General features: G+C 36.8%; 4 non-coding genes across 4 annotated transcripts; 2 read left to right on the top strand and 2 right to left on the bottom strand.

The window, feature by feature from the left end:
• Positions 1 to 2362: 2362 nt before the first annotated feature.
• TRNAR-UCU (transfer RNA arginine (anticodon UCU)) lies at positions 2363 to 2434 on the bottom strand. Its single transcript has one exon. It is a non-coding gene; the product is annotated as a tRNA-Arg (tRNA).
• An 8606-nt stretch (positions 2435 to 11040) lies between these two features.
• Positions 11041 to 11127, top strand: TRNAS-GGA (transfer RNA serine (anticodon GGA)). The gene has a single exon. It is a non-coding gene; the product is annotated as a tRNA-Ser (tRNA).
• Positions 11128 to 12344: 1217 nt separating this feature from the next.
• On the bottom strand, positions 12345 to 12417 carry TRNAT-UGU (transfer RNA threonine (anticodon UGU)). The gene has a single exon. It is a non-coding gene; the product is annotated as a tRNA-Thr (tRNA).
• Positions 12418 to 14082: 1665 nt separating this feature from the next.
• TRNAF-GAA (transfer RNA phenylalanine (anticodon GAA)) lies at positions 14083 to 14155 on the top strand. The gene has a single exon. It is a non-coding gene; the product is annotated as a tRNA-Phe (tRNA).
• The last annotated feature ends 3636 nt before the right edge of the window (positions 14156 to 17791 follow it).

Raw genomic sequence — 17791 nt, 5'->3', positions numbered from 1 at the left:
GAGTCTCTTAATATTTATCTAGTCTTATATAGGTTTCGGTATATTGAAATATAAACATAAAAAAGAAGATAGAGGATAGGCTCATTACTTAAAAAAAAGATATGGAAATAGCTATAGAAAAAAAAAAAGGAGCGTGAGAGCCAAATGAATCGAAAGATTCATGTTTGGTTCGGGAAGAGATCATAAAAGTTGTAAACTTACAAAATAATCTACTTTCATTAAAAGATTTAATTAGATAATCGAAAACAGAGGATCTTGAGTACTATTCGAAATTCAGAAGAATTGCGTAGAGGGACCATTGAGCAACTCGAAAAAGCTCGGATTCGATTACAGAAAGTCGAACTAGAAGCGGATGAGTATCGAATGAATGGATACTCTGAGATAGAACGAGAAAAAGCAAATTTGATTAATGCTACTTCTATTAGTTTGGAACAATTGGAAAAGTCTAAAAACGAAACCCTTTATTTTGAAAAACAAAGGGCAATGAATCAGGTCCGACAGCGGGTTTTCCAACAGGCCGTACAAGGAGCTCTAGGAACTCTGAATAGTTGTTTGAATACCGAGTTACATTTCCGTACGATTCGTGCTAATATGGCATTCTCGGGTCCCTGGAATGGAAGAAATAATTAAATTAATTAGGCCTTGAACTTCTACTTTCGTTAGAATTTAGGCATTATTTTTCCCCTTGCTTCCGAAAAAAGAGTCAAGAAACACTAATGGCAACCCTTCGAAGTCGACGAAATTCATAAAATTCTCCGCGAACGTATTGAACAATATAATAGGAAAGTAGGGATTGAGAATATAGGTCGCGTAGTTCAAGTGGGGGATGGGATTGCTCGTATTATAGGTCTTGGTGAAATAATGTCAGGTGAATTAGTCGAATTTGCAGAAGGTACTAGGGGTATTGCTCTGAATTTGGAATCCAAAAATGTTGGGATTGTATTAATGGGCGATGGGTTGATGATACAAGAGGGAAGTTTTGTAAAAGCAACAGGAAGAATTGCTCAGATACCCGTGAGTGAGGCTTACTTGGGTCGTGTTGTAAATGCTCTGGCTAAACCTATTGATGGGAAAGGCGAAATTATAGCTTCCGAATCTCGCTTAATTGAATCTCCTGCTCCAAGTATAATTTCCAGGCGTTCCGTATACGAACCTCTTCAAACAGGGCTTATTGCTATCGATTCGATGATCCCTATAGGGCGCGGTCAGCGAGAGTTAATTATTGGGGACAGACAGACTGGCAAAACAGCAGTAGCCACAGATACAATTCTCAATCAAAAAGGGCAAGGTGTAATATGTGTTTATGTAGCTATCGGTCAAAGAGCATCCTCCGTAGCTCAAGTAGTAACTACTTTCCATGAGGAGGGGGCCATGGAATACACTATTGTAGTAGCTGAAATGGCGGATTCACCTGCTACATTACAATACCTCGCTCCTTATACGGAGCAGCCCTGGCTGAGTATTTTATGTACCGCGAACGGCATACTTTAATAATTTATGATGATCTCTCCAAACAGGCACAAGCTTATCGCCAAATGTCCCTTCTATTAAGAAGACCTCCCGGACGTGAGGCTTATCCAGGGATGTTTTTTATTTGCATTCACGCCTTTTAGAAAGAGCCGCTAAATTAAATTCTCTTTTAGGCGAAGGAAGTATGACCGCTTTACCAATAGTTGAGACTCAATCTGGAGACGTTTCCGCCTATATTCCTACTAATGTAATCTCCATTACAGATGGACAAATATCTTATCTGCGGATCTATTCAATGCCGGAATTCGACCCGCTATTAATGTGGGTATTTCTGTTTCCAGAGTAGGATCCGCGGCTCAAATAAAGCCATGAAACAAGTAGCTGGCAAATCAAAATTGGAACTAGCGCAATTCGCAGAGTTACAAGCCTTTGCACAATTCGCCTCTGCTCTCGATAAAACAAGTCAGAATCAATTGGCAAGGGGTCGACGATTAAGGGAATTGCTTAAACAATCCCAGGCAAATCCTCTCCAGTGGAAGAGCAGATAGCTACTATTTATACCGGAACAAGAGGATATCTTGATTCGTTAGAAATTGAACAGGTAAATAAATTTCTGGATGAGTTACGTAAACATCTAAAAGATACTAAACCTCAATTCCAAGAAATTATATCTTCTAGCAAGACATTCACCGAGCAAGCGGAAATCCTTTTGAAGGAAGCTATTCAGGAACAGCTGGAACGGTTTTCTCTTCAGTAACAAATAAATTTTGCATGTCTACTCTTGTTAGTAGAATAGGAATCGTTGAGAAAGCTTTTTCATTTGAATCATGCAAAAAAGTTTTCTTTGTTTTTAGTTTAGTATAGTTATTTAAAGAATAGATAGAAATAAGATTGCGTCCAATAGGATTTGAACCTATACCAAAGGTTTAGAAGACCTCTGTCCTATCCATTAGACAATGGACGCTTTTCTTTCATATTTTATTCTTTCTTTTATTTTTTTGCTTCTTCCGAGAAAAAACTGTTAGACCAAAACTCTTTTAGGAAATCAAAAAATCCAGATACAAATGCATGATGTATATATTATATCATGCATATATCATAAAGAAGGAGTATGGAGGCGGTAGTGGGAATCGAACCCGCAACCCCAAGGTTATGAGCCTTATGAGCTACCAAACTGCTCTATACTCTTAAACTAAAGAGGGGTAACTAGTGGATAAAAGAGGGTTGGATACGCCCCTCTACCAATATCTATACAAATAGAATAGTCCATTTATACAGAATGTAAAGAGGGCTCCTCTATGATTATCAATTCCAGAAATCCATACAAATACGAAAGGGTATTTTATCCTTACCAACTGGATCTTGTTGCACCGGTAACAAACATTCATAAACCATTTCTCGAAGTACGTGTCCGGATAGCCCAAAATGTCGATAGTTAGCTCTAGGTCTTCCGGTCAAAAAACAACGTCGATGAAGGCGTGTAGGTGCACTATTACGCGGTAGGGATTGCAATTTTTCTCGCATTTTCGTTTTTTCACTCAAACTCAAGGGAGAAACTTTGCTTCTTATCTTTTTTTTTAAAGATTGACGAATCAAATGATATTTCTGTTCTAATTTCTGCCGCTTCTTCTCCCTCTGAATCAAACTTTTTTTTGCCATAATGTGTCGTTGCTATTATTACCAAGTATACGGTTCTAATCCTAGATGGAAAAATAAATAGAAAAAGAAATCTAAAAAGGCAGATCTCCCTCTCTATCAAGAGTAATGAACTAGGTGCTGATACAGTACAAAAAAACAAACTAAATTAACCAAACTTGCCTGATGTTGAGGCAATCAAGAAAGCTGCATAAGTGAATATATAACCCACGGAAAAGTGAGCTAATCCAACCAATCTTGCTTGCACAATGGAAAGAGCCACGGGCTTATCTCTCCAGCGAATTAAATTAGCTAAAGGTGTGCGTTCATGAGCCCATGCTAAAGTCTCAATTAATTCCTGCCAATACCCCCGCCAGGAAATTAAGAACATAAATCCAGTAGCCCAAACAAGATGTCCAAATAAGAACATCCACGCCCATACCGATAAACTATTCATCCCAAAAGGATTATATCCATTGATAAGTTGTGAAGAGTTTAACCATAGGTAATCTCTTAACCATCCCATCAAATAAGTGGAGGATTCATTAAATTGTGAAACGTTGCCCTGCCATAATGTGATATGTTTCCAATGCCAATAAAAAGTAACCCACCCAATGGTATTTAACATCCAGAAAACTGCCAAATAAAATGCGTCCCAAGCAGAAATATCACAAGTACCGCCGCGCCCTGGGCCGTCACAAGGAAAACTATATCCAAAATCCTTTTTATCTGGCATTAATTTGGAACCGCGTGCATCTAAAGCGCCCTTTACTAAAATCAATGTAGTTGTATGCAAACCTAGAGCAATAGCATGATGAACCAAGAAATCCCCAGGTCCTATTGTTAAGAAAAGCGAATTACTATTCTCATTAACAGCATTCAACCATCCGGGCAACCATAGGCTTCGACCCGCATTGAAAGCGGGGCCATTCGTTGAAGATAAGAGTATATCGAACCCATATGTCGTCTTGCCATGAGCAGATTGTATCCATTGGGCAAATATAGGTTCGATCAAGATTTGCTTTTCTGGAGTACCAAAAGCAAGCATGACGTCGTTATGAACATAAAGGCCCAAGGTATGGAATCCTAGAAAGAGGCTAGCCCAACTTAAATGAGATATGATAGCTTCTTTATGGTCTAACATTCTTGCCAATACATTATCCTCATTCTGTTCCGGATTGTAATCCCTAATGAAAAAAATAGCTCCATGAGCAAAAGCCCCTGTCATGATGAACCCTGCAATATATTGGTGATGAGTATATAAAGCAGCTTGAGTAGTAAAGTCTTGTGCTATGAATGCATAAGGAGGTAAAGAGTACATATGTTGAGCTACTAAGGAAGTAATAACCCCTAAAGAAGCTAGAGCAAGACCTAACTGAAAATGAATCGAATTGTTGATTGTGTCATAAAGGCCCTTATGCCCACGCCCTAATCGACCCCCCGGAGGAGTATGCGCTTCTAAAAGATCTTTAATACTGTGCCCAATTCCGAAGTTAGTTCGATACATGTGACCGGCAATGAGAAAAATAAATGCAATAGCTAAATGATGGTGAGCCATATCGGTCAGCCACAAACTTTGTGTTTGTGGATGGAATCCCCCAAGAAGAGTTAGAATGGCAGTTCCCGCTCCTTGAGCGGTACCAAATAAATGATTACTCGAATCAGGGTTTTGGGCATAAAGATTCCATTGACCCGTCAAAAGGGGTCCCAACCCTGGGGATAGGGTAATACATCTAAGAATTATTCCATCGAACGTACTCCCCCCTGGATGCGGGAATAGCAACATGAACTAAATGTCCTGTCCAAGCCAAAGAACTTACCCCGAAAAGTCCTGACAAATGATGATTGAGACGAGATTCCGCGTTTTTGAACCACGAAAGGCTTGGTTTCCATTTGGGTTGTAGATGTAACCAACCCGCTATTAAGGACAGCGTAGAAAGAAATAATAGAAAAAGAGCTCCAGTATAAAGATCCTCATTGGTGCGTAATCCTATTGTATACCACCACTGATAAACTCCAGAATAAGCAATATTCACTGGACCAGCAGCACCTCCTCGAGTAAAGGCTTCCACAGCGGGTTGACCAAAATGAGGATCCCAAATCGCATGAGCAATAGGTCTTACGTGTAAAGGATCCTGTATCCATGATTCAAAATTTCCTTGCCAAGCTACATGAAACAGATTTCCGGACGTCCATAGAAAGATTATTGCTAATTGCCCAAAGTGAGAAGCAAAAATGTTCTGATAAAGACGTTCTTCAGTAATATCATCATGACTTTCGAAATCATGTGCGGTAGCAATACCAAACCAAATACGACGAGTAGTGGGGTCCTGAGCTAAGCCTTGGCTAAACCTGGGAAATCTTAATTCCATAATGCCTTTCAAATCCTCCTAGCCACTATCCTACTGCAATAATTCTCGCTAAGAAGAATGCCCATGTCGTGGCAATTCCACCCAGAAGGTAATGGGTTACTCCTACAGCGCGTCCTTGTATAATGCTCAAGGCTCTAGGCTGAGTAGCAGGAGCAACTTTTAATTTGTTATGAGCCCAAACGATAGATTCAATGAGTTCTTGCCAATAACCACGGCCGCTGAATAAAAACATTAAACTGAAGGCCCAGACAAAATGAGCACCTAAGAAAAAAAGACCATATGCAGATAATGAAGAACCATAAGACTGAATGACTTGCGATGCCTGTGCCCACAAGAAATCTCGAAGCCACCCATTAATCGTAATGGAACTCTGTGCAAAGTTTCCCCCTGTAATATGAGTTACCACCCCTTGATCACTTATAGTACCCCAAACATCCGACTGCATTTTCCAACTGAAATGGAAAATGACTACCGAAATTGCATTGTACATCCAGAATAAACCTAAGAAAACATGATCCCAGGCGGATACTTGACATGTTCCCCCTCGGCCAGGCCCATCGCAAGGAAAGCGAAAACCTAGATTTGCTTTATCGGGTATCAAACGGGAACTCGAGCAAATAAAACACCTTTCAAAAGTATTATACAGTCACATGTATGGTAAATGCATGAATGTGATGGACTAAAAAATCTGCGGTTCCTAATGGAATAGGTAACAAAGCCACTTTGCCACCTACTGCTACTAACTCGCCGCCTCCCCACGTTAAGCTAGTACTTGTTGTTGCACCAGGAGCTGTTACGCCAGGCGCAGTAGCATGGATATTTTGTACCCATTGAGCAAAGATAGGTTGTAATTGTATGGCAGTATCCGAAAACATATCTTGTGGACGGCCTAAAGCACTCATGGTATCATTATGAATGTACAAGCCAAAACTGTGAAAACCTAGAAATATACATACCCAGTTAAGGTGGGATATGATTGCATCGCGGTGTCTAAGGACGCGATCTAATAGATCGTTGTATCGAGTAGTTGGATCATAGTCTCTTACCATAAAAATTGCTGCATGTGCAGCAGCACCGACTATTAGAAATCCGCCAATCCACATGTGGTGTGTGAACAAGGAAAGTTGTGTACCATAGTCAGTAGCTAGGTATGGATAGGGAGGCATAGAATACATATGATGAGCTACAACAATGGTTGTAGAGCCTAGCATAGCTAGGTTAAGAGATAATTGAGCATGCCATGACGTTGTTAAGATTTCATAAAGACCCTTATGGCCTTGTCCTGTAAATGGGCCCTTGTGAGCCTCCAAAATATCTTTAAGTCCATGGCCAATACCCCAATTGGTCCTATACATATGACCTGCGATTAGGAAAAGAATAGCAATAGCTAAATGATGGTGCGCAATATCGGTCAGCCAGAGACCACCGGTTACTGGATCTAGTCCTCCGCGAAAAGTCAGAAATTCTGCGTATTTGGACCAATTTAAAGTGAAAAAAGGGGTTGCTCCTTCGGCAAAACTAGGATAAAGTTGAGCAAAAGGTCCCGATTCAAGATAAATTCATGAGGAAGTGGTATCTCTTTAGGATCCACCCCAGCGTCAAGAAATTGGTTAATTGGTAAAGATACATGAATTTGGTGCCCCGCCCAAGAAAGAGACCCAAGTCCTAATAATCCCGCTAAGTGGTGATTCAACATGGATTCTACATCTTGGAACCAGGCCAATTTGGGAGCGGCTTTGTGATAATGGAACCAACCAGCAAAAAGCATTAACGCTGCAAAAATCAATGCACCAATTGCAGTACAATAGAGTTGTAATTCACTAGTTATTCCAGATGCTCGCCAAAGCTGAAAAAAACCAGAGGTTATTTGGATTCCTCGGAAACCCCCGCCTACATCACCATTCAATATTTCTTGCCCTACTATAGGCCAAACTACCTGAGCACTGGGTCCAATGTGAGTAGGATCACTTAGCCATGCTTCATAATTGGAAAAACGGGCGCCATGAAAGTACATGCCACTCAACCAAAGAAAGATAATGGAAAGTTGCCCGAAATGAGCACTAAAGACTTTTCGAGAAATCTCCTCCAAATCACCAGTATGACTATCGAAATCGTGAGCATCAGCATGTAGGTTCCAGATCCAAGTGGTAGTATCAGGGCCCTTAGCTAGTGTTCTTGAGAAATGGCCGGGTCTGGCCCATTCCTCAAAAGATGTTTTTACAGGATCCCTATCCACAACAATTTTTACTTCTGGTTCCGGCGAACGAATAATCATTAAGTCCTCCTCTTTCCGGACAAGACATACAAAGAGACCCCGCCAACTGTCTTTTTAGTGAATCTTTGAAAGATATATATTTTGAAAGATAGATTTTGAAAGATAGATTTTGAAGATAGATATTGTGATTAGTTCTTTTCTTTACTATCTACCATCCTTCTATTTTTTTTTTAGTTATTCACTGGAGCAATTATATATTGAAGTCAATCCGAGGCAAGTGTTCGGGTCTATTATGACATAAAGATTAGGTGCCTAACGGACATTGTTTATCTTGAAAAACAAATATTTCTCGACGTAAGAAAAAAATCTTTTTTATTTTTAATTTAAGAAACTAGTGTATTTTTTTTGAGGGCATAAGCTCCTATCTATATCTACTTTCCTTGAGCATAATATAGGGTTTTTTATTTGATTCTAAATTCCAAGATAACTCATTAGAATTATTAATAAGATGGTCCTAATATATTAGCAATATTTAGATTGCCCCCTCTTTTTATTCACTTTATTACTTCTATTCTAGACCCTATCCCTATGGTTTATTCTTATGAAATATCATATAAAATAGAAGGTATAAGAAATGGATATAATGAAATTCTTGATTCGATCTTACGACCTAATTTATTTGATTAATGGATCAACAACCAAACCACCCATTTTATGAAAAAGAAGGAGCATGGTCTTATTCAAATTCAAAGCGCTTCGTAATCTTCAACCAGTTCTGTGCTTCAATATAATTTCCCGGAGTAAGCGCTATAGCTTGTTTCCAATATTCAGCAGCTTGATCAAACCAAGCTTCCGCAATTTCCGAATCACCCTGTAGAATGGCTGTTCTCCTCGGTCGGAATAGGAAGTTCCTTCCCTTAGAACCGTACTTGAGAGTTTCCTACCTCATACGGCTCAGAAATTGCTATCTGAATTTCCCCTATCTTAACTGAATTCGATTTATCAAAAATCGATCCAATTTGTTCTTGGGTTAAGCAGAAGAAATTAATTACCTAAGTTTCAAACCCTAATTTTTATCAATAATCAGTTTGATCTTTTTTCCCACCTTCAGAAGAATGAAGCATAGATAGATATAGAGCCTTCGTTCAAATTTTCTGAGAGGTAACTATCCCGGTTTCATATATGAAATCTCTATAGAATCCTTGAAAAAGACTTTTTTCCATAAGAAAGAAAAAAGAACTTACTATCTTTGGGATCTGATACTACACCGCTGCTTAATCCCTTAGTGGATCGGCTCTATTACATAAGCGGATTCCTAAATTTTGCCCCATATCATGGGATAAGTAAGCAGTTTTTTTTAGTTGTATCGACCCAGTCGCTCACTAATTGATCTTTACGGTGCTTTCTCTATCAATTTGAGAAACTTTATCCATAGAGTAGTAGTATAGGCCCATACTTTCTTCGTTTTTTGATTCTCGTGAAGTGTCCTTCCTTCCTACAGCTGATAGGGAAAAATCGTTGTTTTTACGATCCCTATGTAGAAAGCCCTTTTTTTCTAGTATTTACTAGAAAATTTGATCCTCTCTTTTTTTTTTTTCTTTCTATAGTGGAGATAGTCGCACGTAATGACAGATCACGGCCATATTATTAAAAGCTTGCGGTAAGAAGGGGTTTCGTTCTAGTGCCCGGAAATAATATTCCAAAGCCTTTGTATGCTCTCCATTGCTTGTGTGTATAAGGCCTATGTTATAGAGTATATAACTTCGATCATAGGGATCGATTTCTAGTCGCGTAGCTTCATAATAATTTTGCAAAGCTTCCGCATAATTTCCTTCGGATTGAGCCAACATCCGTTACGGTCGTTCATTCTATTCAAAAAATCTCCGTTCCAAAACCGTACATGAGGTTTTCATCTCATACGGCTCCTCCCTTCTGTACATAATAGTACTAAGCGAAATAATCTATAGAATCAAAATAGAATTAGTCCCGTCTCATTATGAACCGAAAGGGGCTGGTATTTTTCCAAGAAATCTCTAGCCAACCTTCCCACAAGAGGTTTTTCTTAACACAATGAATTCTATTAATGCTAGAGGAAACGATAGCTCCAATAATTTCTTGTTCTCAACGCCTCCTATTTAGAGGAATTAGCTACTTCAACGATCTTTGATGGTTATAGGGGTATCCAAAGTACAAACCTGATGGTTGTTTGTTATCCCAACCATTCTTCCCAGCCCTGATACCGATCAGGAAAGGGGTAATTTCTAACAAAGTTTTCTCTTGTTGATTCCTATTTCTAGGTGTAGTGCTTTTCTCCCCTATGCTGCCTACGGATACTAATAGAGTAGGATTGGCCTGTAATCCATACCATACCATATCCTGTAGGTGTAACCTTTCGCTCAATACTCAAATCTACAATTGAAGTATCTGAAGCCGCATCAATCGAGGATACACGACGGAAGGAATTGTTAGTTCGCCTCACCTTCCCGAAGCGTGGGTTTGTTTGCTTTACAAATTTGGTTCTCTCTATGCCAACCCCCCTCTCTTTTTCGTAAGACTGAGGTATAGGTAGGGCTAAAAAAAAGCAAAAAAAAGAGTCAAATCGCACCATCTCTATAATAAGTAAATGCCTTTTTTTCTCCTGAGGTTGTCGGAATTATTCGCAATAAAATATTGGCTACAATTGAGGAGGTCTTATCAATGAAATTTCCATTTCCACGGGATCTAGGCATAATTCCCAACCCATTCTATATAGAATTGTTTTCATTCCTTCACAAAATAACATAAAAACAAACACATTCGATTCTTATAATTATAAATAGATTGATCCATATGCTCTACTCTAAATCCATATGCTTTAAATGGATAAGAGAGATATGGATTTTCCGCTCAGCTCAAATTGTATCCTTTTCCTTCTGCTTGGACACGAAGAGATATGAAATATTTGACTAAGACTGGATTTCATTCCACTTTCCTATTTCTGAACAACAACTTATGTTATCAACTATTTCGTGTTTTCAAAGTTATTAATTGTCTCATACCCTATTTTTGATTTCGATAGTATGGTGTAGCGTATCTTATGCAAACGGAATTCTAAGGTTTCTTTATTTTATTATGCAATAAGAAGAATTCTTCCATTTTCTTTTTCTTTAGTTGCGGGAAAACCCAAATTAAAACTTTTATTTTATAGCGAGCGCAATTTCTAGTAAAAAATCCTGTATCCTTCCACTTAGATCAAAAGGAATTTTTCCAATAGAACTATGGAACCCCCGAGTGTTGCGGTTGTACCTGTACTGCAGGAATAAGAAAACTCGCTATTCACTCAGTTTATTTTCCATAATAAGTTATGTAGGAGAGATGGCCGAGCGGTTCAAGGCGTAGCATTGGAACTGCTATGTAGACTTTTGTTTACCGAGGGTTCGAATCCCTCTCTTTCCGTTTTTCTTAATTCATCAACGTTAAGGATCACAATGTATCAAATCAAATAACAATTTTTTCCAGCAATAATATAATATCTTATATTATCTTATTTTGATTTAATAGAAATTAGAAATTCTCTATAGCAAATTACTGTGGTATGTAAAATACACATAGAGGAAAAAAGAAAAAAGGATCCTAATCCTAGGGTTAATCAATTTTAGCTAGTTGATGGGAAAATACAAATTAATGGTAATGGTCTTAGGGCGATTTAGTTCGGGGAAAGGGGAAGGGGAAGAAAATTCTATGAACCTTTCCTTTTTTCGTTAAGTTCAAGTCTGACGAGAGTAATATTCTACAACTAACAACTCATTTATTTTGAGACCGACCCACTTCCTATCTAGGATTTTATTTACTAGTCCTTTATATTCCAACGTGTCAATCGCCAAATGCTTTGGCAATTTCCCCGGGTCCGATGAAGCAATATAATTTTGAACCAGACCTTTTGATCTTTGGTTATCTTTCGTAGTAATAATATCTCGGGGTTTGCAACGAAAACTTGGTATATTGACTATACGACCATTAACTAAAATATGTCTATGGTTGACTAATTGGCGGGCCCCAGGAATGGTTGAAGCCATACCCAATCGAAAAAGGATATTATCCAAACGCATTTCAAGTAATTGTAGTAAAACCTGGCCTGTTGACCTTTTTGCTTTTCCAGCGATATGTACATATCTAAGTAATTGTCGTTCTGTCAGACCATAATGAAAACGCAATTTCTGTTTTTCTTGAAGACGAATACGATATTGCTCCTTTTTCCCAGAATTGAATTTTTTTTTAAGATTACTTCCGGATTTAGGTGTTTTTCTAGTGAGTCCTGGTAAAGCTCCCCAGACGGCGTATTTTTTTAAACGAGGTCCTCGATAACGGGACATGAAGACTCCTTTTTTTATTTTATTGAAATTTCATTTACACAATTAATTTCATTGTATTTACATTACAGAATACATCGAAATTAAAACTGAATTAAACTACAGGATAAACAGAGTAAAATCAACTAAAGTACCCCAAAAAATGGAATTTCATCAAAATCTTTTTTTTTTGTATATATATTATTTATTTTATTGTTTTGTATCTAGCAAAATTGTAAGGTAAAAAACATAAAGATCCTGGATTCTCCATTTAATTCGGAAAAAAAGAGATTCTTGTTCGTAGAACATCGATAGAGAAAAAAAAGCCGACTATCGGATTTGAACCGATGACCCTCGCATTACAAATGCGATGCTCTAACCTCTGAGCTAAGTGGGCTTACATAACGGAAATAGTGTAACAAATAGAAATAGGTATAGTATAGGAAATCCGTAAAATCTCAGATATTAGTTATTAATCTTAGCTATTAACTAGTTCTAAATTTGAAGTTATACTTATAAAAATAAAAAAATACTAAAACTTCTTAAAGATAAAGTTAGCTTGATATGCTTAACTATAGGATATTAAAAAATAAAATTATAGAATTTATTGGTATTTTCATTCGATCATTATAGACTTTATTATTTGTTAATAATTTGAGGATTAATATTTCACTAAGGGGAACATAGAGTCAGAGTAAATAAAATTGCTAATTCTGATTAGAAAAAAAGAATAAATATCAAGCGTTATAGTATAATTTTGAATACTATAAAAAAGTAAGACGGGAGGTGGGGGAGATAAAAACTTTTGGATATATTGATTCGGATTGAATTGCAAATACATCAAGGATAGAATCAATTCAATTCTGAATTGCAATAAGCAAGCGAGGTCTCTCAAATAGAGTCGAACTGAACTGCTAGACTACGTTGAGTGATGAACTCAATGATTCAAAAAAAAAAACTAAGAGATGGATGAAATTACACAAGGAATCCTGGTCTCAAAGAAGAGGGAAATGGGGATATGGCGAAATCGGTAGACGCTACGGACTTGATTGTATTGAGCCTTGGTATGGAAACCTGCTAAGTGGTAACTTCCAAATTCAGAGAAACCCTGGAATTAAAAAAGGGCAATCCTGAGCCAAATCCGTGTTTTGAGAAAACAAGGGGTTCTCGAACTAGAATACAAAGGAAAAGGATAGGTGCAGAGACTCAATGGAAGCTGTTCTAACGAATCGAGTTAATTACGTTGTGTTGTTAGTGGAATTCCTTCTAGTTCTAAATTAGAGAAAGAGGGGTTTTATACCTTATACATTTAATAAACACGTATAGATACTGACATAGCAAACGATTAATCACAGAACTCATATTATATTCTAATTATAATATAGGTTCTTTATCTTTTTAAAAATGAAATTAGAAATGATAATGATTATGAAATAAAAAACTCATATCATAATTTTTTTTTTTCATTATTGTGAATCCACTCCAATCGAATATTGAATAATCAAATTCTTCAATTAAAATTCAAAGTTTTCGAGATCTTTAAAAAAGTGGATTAATCGGACGAGGACAAAGAGAGAGTCCCATTCTACATGTCAATACTGACAACAATGAAATTTCTAGTAAAAGGAAAATCCGTCGACTTTATAAGTTGTGAGGGTTCAAGTCCTCTATCCCCAAATCCTCTTTTATTCCCTAACTATACTATATTATTATTATTTATCCTCTTTTTTTTTTTCTTTTTATCAATGCACTTTTTTTTCTTTTTATCAATGCAATGGGTTTAAGATTCATTAGCTTTCTCATTCTACTCTTTCACAAAGGAATGCGAAGAGAACTCAATGGATCTTATCCTATTCATTGAATAGATTTCTTTTTTATTAGAGTATCGGCAAGAAATCTTGGTTATTCACTCTATTTTTAAGTTTTATTTAAGTAAACCATGCACAATGCATAGGACTACCCCCCCCATTTTCAAATTTAAAATTTGAAATACTTAATTAATTTTTAGTCCTTTTAATTGACATAGATACAAATACTCTACTAGGATGATGCACAAGAAAAGGTCAGGATAGCTCAGTTGGTAGAGCAGAGGACTGAAAATCCTCGTGTCACCAGTTCAAATCTGGTTCCTGGCAGAGAAAAAAAAAAAAAAGATCCACCGAATAGGTATTGATCCAAATACCTCGAGATGGATTGTGATACATATTCATTAATAATATTTATTCATCTAAGTGGATAAATCTATAATATAAATATAGAGGCACTTCTTTTTCTTTTTAAAGAAGTTTTAAAATATATCTTTTCTTTATGATAAAGAAGGGGGTGAGATTCCCCTTTATTTTTTTGCGTTTCTTAATTTTGTATTCCGCTATTCCGACGAATATTTTTTTAGTCTTGCTTATCTTTATCTTATCTTATTTTCCTAGTTGTGCTAAGTAATGTGCGCGGTACAAAGTTCCTGGTAGAGAACTTCTTTGAGTCATCCTATTTTTCTGTTCATATGAAGGAAATTAATATGCGATTTTCAAAATAGGGGAATCCAAATGAAACCCTTTTTTTGCTCAGTCTATCTGGAATGCTTTTGTATAATTAGGAATTAATTATAATAGGTATTCCGTTTCATCTAGGAAAAGAACCTAAAAATATTCCTTGACTTGAATAAAATCTGGAGTTGTGTTGTATAAGTGAGCATGAATTTCTTATCATTCAATGAGCATCTTGTATTTCATAAAAATTGGGGGTTATATAATCCTTACGTAAGGGCCAGCCTATCCAACTTTCAGGCATTAGGATACGTTTAAGGCGCGGATGATTATCATAAGAGATTCCCACCATATCATAAGATTCGCGTTCTTGAAAATCGGCACTTCTCCAAATCCAGAAGACAGACGGAATTCTAGGATTATCCTTTTGGGCAAAGACTTTTATGCAGACTTCTTCTGGATTATCTATACCATATTGTATTCTCGTAAGATGATACACGCTAGCTAAAGATCCACCGGGTGCTACATCATAAGCACATTGGGAGCGTAAATAATTGTAACCATATACATATAAAATGACAGCAATGGAATCCCAATCCCCTGCTTTTATTTGTAAAGTCTCTATTCCTCGGTGATCAAAGCCCAAAGATCTATGAACCACCTCATGTTTGACTAGCCAATTAGATAACCAACCCTGCTGCATTGTCTTCATCTCTCCCTCTTTGTATAAATATTTCACATTTCGGATGCAAGTTTGAAAGATTGCCCTGCTTTTTATTTTTCTACACAAAAGAGCCCCTCTCCTAATTCACTAATTTGTAGGAAGGTACTGAACTTTTGGATTTGAAAAAAGTTTCAGAAGATATATCTAATGTAGATGGTGATTGATAGAGCAATTCTTGCTCATAAGTTCCTGTATGAGTACTGCGCCTAACATAAAGCTTGTGACTGGTAGTAAAACATCTATTTTTATTTTGAGATAGAGTTTGATCCTCAACTATTTCTCGCGATATCTTCTTACGAAGTTTTGTTAGGGCATCTATAACTGCCTCCGGTTTAGGTGGGCAGCCCGGCAAGTAGACATCCACAGGAATTAACTTATCAACTCCCCGAACAGTACTATAGGAATCCGTACTGAACATTCCCCCTGTAATAGTACAGGCTCCCATAGCAATGACGTATTTTGGTTCAGGCATTTGCTCGTATAATCTCACTAAAGAGGGAGCCATTTTCATTGTTACCGTACCGGCTGTTAAAATTAGGTCTGCTTGCCTAGGACTTGATCTTGGTACCAATCCATAACGATCAAAGTCGAATCGTGAGCCTATTAATGAAGCAAATTCAATGAAACAACAACTGGTACCGTATAGAAGGGGCCATAAACTGGAGAGTCTTGACCAATTCGAAAGATCATTTGGTGTAGTTGAAATAACAGAATTGGAACTTGTTTGGTCAAGTAAGGGAAACTCAATCAAATTCATAACTGTCTCAATAGAATCTTTTCCTTCTTTTTTTTTGTCTAAATATTCAGTTAAGACCATTCCAAGGCTCCTTTTCGCCATGCATAAACTAAACCAACAACTAAGATAAGCACGAAAATCAAAGCTTCGATAAAAACGGATACACCCAATACGTCGAAACTCATTGCCCAAGGGTATAGAAAGACGGTTTCCACATCAAAAACAACAAAAACGAGCGCAAACATATAATAGCGTATTCGGAATTGTACCCAAGCCCCTCCCATGGGTTCTATACCGATTCATAACTAGAAAGCTTCTCTGGTCCTTCACTAACCGGGGCTAAAAGTCCTGAAATCGAAAATGCCAAAATAGGAATAAGGCTTGCTATTATTAGAAATGTCCAAAAAATATCATATTCGTGAAGCAGAAACATAATGTACTCCCATTAATGTGGAATAGGCGGAACTTAAATTAGTCAATTCAATTCAGCATTGTCAATTTATCCAGAACTTCTCTCTTTTCCTCGGTGAAACAAGAATCTTTTTTGTTCAAACAAAAGCGCTTAGTTTAAGTTTAGCCTTTGTTTCCTCTGTGCTGCATCTTCTTTAAAGATTCATCCAATGGAATCCCAACTCCCTTTCTTTTGGATTTCCATTCTATTTAGATATGGTGTATGTAGATCTAATTCTTATATAAAGAAAACTTTCTCGTTTCACTTTGTCTCGCTTTCTCTAGAATCTCTAGAAAAAAGAATAGCTCTATCCTTTATTTAATATTTAATAATAAAATAATAAGAGACTATTAAATAAAAATGAGAATACTACTAAATTAGAACCTAATTAAGATAGTAGGACTAATCTATGCAGTATAATTAATGAGAAGTAATACTATAAAATAAAAATAAAGAACTCTATTTCAGAACTATGAGACAGAATATTCTGTTTTCTTATTTACTCTTTACTTTATTTTTTCTATTTAAAGTTGATCAATTTACATAATGTATCTATAAACAAAGTAATAAATATACTTAAAACAAAGTAGGAATTCGCAAAATGGATAAAATCATTGCAGTTATTATAGGGAAGTCTAGAGATATCCTATTTGAAGGAGGACGGGATTCAAATCAGGGAAAGGATCCTTTCTTCTATTGATTTGATAGAAATTCGTTTTTCTTTTCCTGTCTGTATGATTTTGATTTTCGATGAATGAGCCTTTGGTAATGCTTTTATCTCTATTCTATGTCGCAGGCGCCTATCCAGTCTATAAACAAATACTAATGAGAAAATGAAAACTATACTAAACTAAAGAAAACATAGGATAGAGATCCTAAAATCTAAAAAAGGGCATATTAGGGCTATACGGATTCGAACCGTAGACCTTCTCGGTAAAACAGATCAAACGGATTATTATCGAAATGATTTGAACTGTTTCAAAGACCCAACATGCATTTTTTTGCATTGGGCTCTTTCATAAACTGATTTAAAGATCAGTTAGTCCACCATAGTTTTTCTTTACGGAAAGATAATGAGATGGCTCCCTGTGCTCTGATTGATTTTTTGTATTATGATCTATCTAGGAGCAATACCAAAGTGTTTCAAAGGAGGATTACCTTGACTTAGGTCTGCCTCCGGTCTAAATTAAATCAACCTAAGTGAAATGGAGTCTCTATCGTTCCACTGCAAGAGTTAACTATGAGACTTCATACACCTTAAAGTTCATAGAACGAAAAGAAGTTTTTTGGAGGCCCTTATCCTCATTACGCCTAGCATTTAGTGGGCTGGATATTTACCTTATCAACTAGCAAATCCATAAGGGTTCTATTTGATTA

Source organism: Triticum urartu, unplaced genomic scaffold (genome assembly GCF_056163025.1).
Source record: "Triticum urartu cultivar PI428250 unplaced genomic scaffold, HENAU_Tu73 scaffold2, whole genome shotgun sequence".
NCBI classification, from domain to species: domain Eukaryota; kingdom Viridiplantae; phylum Streptophyta; class Magnoliopsida; order Poales; family Poaceae; genus Triticum; species Triticum urartu.
Note: the sequence above shows the minus strand (reverse complement) of the source record. Positions and strands in the feature narration are given on the sequence as shown.